At 41.2% G+C, this 2,798-nt stretch overlaps 1 non-coding gene across 1 annotated transcript; it reads left to right on the top strand.

Annotated features, from left to right (window-relative positions):
• Window positions 1-1,541: 1,541 nt before the first annotated feature.
• LOC120082316 (small nucleolar RNA R71) lies at window positions 1,542-1,648 on the top strand. The gene has a single exon (XR_005483146.1). It is a non-coding gene; the product is annotated as a small nucleolar RNA R71 (small nucleolar RNA).
• The last annotated feature ends 1,150 nt before the right edge of the window (window positions 1,649-2,798 follow it).

Raw genomic sequence — 2,798 nt, 5'->3', positions numbered from 1 at the left:
TTTATGCTCAAAGTGATTTCTCCCTTGTGCACATAAATTTGAGCATGACCCGTTGATAGAAAAGATCTCCTCAAAATGATGGGCACATCTTTGTCGGCCTCATAGTCTAGGATGATGAAGTCAGCTGGCAAAATAAATTTATCAATCGTGATAAGCACATCCTTCACCTTACCCTCTAGATGAACCAGAGACCTGTCAGCCAATTAGAGAGTCACTAATGTGAGCACGAGTTGTCCCACATTTAATTGTCTAAAAATTGACTGCGGCATCAAATTTATGCTGGCCCCCAAGTCACACAAGGCTTGCCCAATATAGAGTTCTCCTATGGAGTAAGGAATAGTAAAGCTCCCAGGATCGCTCATCTTCGGTGGGATAATAGATTTGAACTTGCGTTAATGCCATTATGGAAAATTTTCCAATGCCGCTTTTTTTAGTTATCATGTCCTTCAGAAACTTGACATAGGCAAGCATTTCCTCAAGCGCTTCACTAAAAGGAATGTTAAAATGTAATTGCTTTAACATAATAAGAAGCGTTGGTATTGTACCTCTTTGTTTTTTTTCTTTCTTAGCCTCTGAAGGAAATGTGGTAACTGGACTTTTACGGTTTCCATTTCATCTGACTTTGAGGTCGACGCAACCTCAGGTTCCACTACTTCATTTTCTCTTTCTTTTTCTTGCGTTACCACAATCTCGGGCTCAGTTGTGATGGAAGTTGTTCTATTCTGATCCTTCTTTTCTCCCTCCACAATCTTTCCACTGCGCAGTGTCACAACCTAACATTGCTCCTTACCTGATCCAACTGGGTTGCGTGGAAGTTCGGTAGAACTTGACAACACCCCTTACGGTTGACTCTTCAGCTCATTTGCAATCTGGCCCATTTTCAATTTGAGGTTGTGGATGGACGTAGCCTGACTTTGAAGCATTGTCTCATTTTTCTCTATATATTGCTTCAATAGGCTCTCTAGAGAAGAAGATTGTGTTGGTTGTTGTGAGCTACTTGCTTGGTTTCTCTGTGACCGTTGTTGCATTGAAAGAATCCCGATGGCCCTTCTTTTTGCACCACAGATTGAAAATTTTGTTGTTGATTTTCCAGGAAAAATTGGGGTGGCTTCTCCACCCGAGGTTGTAAGTGTTTGAAAAGGTTCTTCACAAAATATACAGACTGTGGATTTTACAGACAATCTTCCATCGCATGCCCATCATCGCAAGTCACACACCTTGTGGTGTTTTGACTTATTGCGTTAATTTGCCCACCTTGCAGTGTTGAGCTACTGAGCTCAATTCCTTGAATCAAATTCATCATTACGGTCATTTGGTTTTGTAATGAAACAATGGCACCATTATTTGCATCGGAATTTTTGAGTCTCAATCTCTGGTCGCTCTTCCTCTAGTCTTCATGGTTTTTAGAGATACGGTCCAGAATATTCTTCGCCTCATCGTAAGTTTTGTCAAGCAGACCACCAGCGGCTACCGCATTAGCAGCGGTCTGCGAAGCGGGATTCAAACCGTGATAGAAAATTTCCATTTGAAGGCAGTCTGGTAGCCTATTATGCGGACAATCTCGGACCAACCTTTTAAACCTCGCCCAAGCATCACTGAGCGATTCGTCCATATCTTGTTCAAAATTAGTAATAAACTTTCTTCGTCTTGCGTTCTCGGTAGGTGGCAAAATACTTTTTCATGAATTTCTCCACTACTTTCTCCCAAGAAATAATCTCTCCTGGTTCGAGCGAATAATCTCATTTCCTAGCCTGATAACAGAGAGAAAATGGGAACAACATTAATCAAACTTATTTAGCAGAGATGTTCGGGAATAAAAAAGTATTGTAGATTTCAATAAAACTTCGGAGGTGGCCATGCAGATCCTCGCCATGCCTTCCTCCAAATTGACCTGCAGTCTGGATCATCTACAGCATCACCGGTTTCATCTCGAATCTGCTTCCGTCGAGGGCATGCCTCATGATTCCCGAAGAGAAATCATAGAGGTTTGGCGATGCATAGTCTCTAATGGGCCTATTGCGATCGTTTGCTAACAGAATTGGATTCGCCATGACATTATTATCATTTGGTGCTCCACCTCCAAGCTGCTCCGCCATCTCTTCTTTATTGAATTTATGTTGCTGTTGGCGCTCTCCTAGTCTCCTTCGAAATGTTCTTTCAATCTCTGGGTCATAGTTCACCAGATATTGAAAGTTCTGCAAAGAAATCACAAAAGATACAGTTAACAACTATTTTGTCGAAGTCTCTAGCAACGGTGCCAAAAACTTGATGCGTTATTTTATTAAGTAGAAATATGGATGAGATGCGTTGATGGAATTACGTTGTGCACTCAAGTTTCTCCAACGGAATTCAAGTGTAAATCCCCCTGAGTTTCCTAGTAAGTCCAGGGTCGAACACAGGGACTTGTGAAAATAGTTGCGTTGGTGATTTTTATGAAGACTTGCGATAACCAGTTAAATAAATAAATCGTTGGGTTTGTTGTTTGCGTTGATGAAAATAAATAACAAATGCGGCAGAATTTGAAAAGAGTTGGTAATGGGAAATACGATGAATATGCGGTGAACGGATTGAGAAAAGTTTCGGCTAACACTCCCTAGAATGCGTTCATGCTTTGCGATCATGCAACATGCATATAATAGTAAACCACCTCTCGGCGTGAATGCTACGGCTTCTAAGGCTAGAACGCATGCGATAAATATGCGATAAGTCTACAGGGTTTATACATAAACCTCTATCTCTATTTATGCGATGACAACATGACATTCACACAAATATGCGGCTACATACTATCATTCCCA

This window comes from Benincasa hispida, chromosome 7 (genome assembly GCF_027475165.1).
Source record: "Benincasa hispida cultivar pf3 chromosome 7, pf3_genome.v1.1, whole genome shotgun sequence".
Classification (NCBI taxonomy): Eukaryota; Viridiplantae; Streptophyta; class Magnoliopsida; order Cucurbitales; family Cucurbitaceae; genus Benincasa; species Benincasa hispida.
The sequence above is the reverse complement of the archived record's forward strand: the minus strand, read 5'-3'. Positions and strand labels throughout refer to the sequence as shown.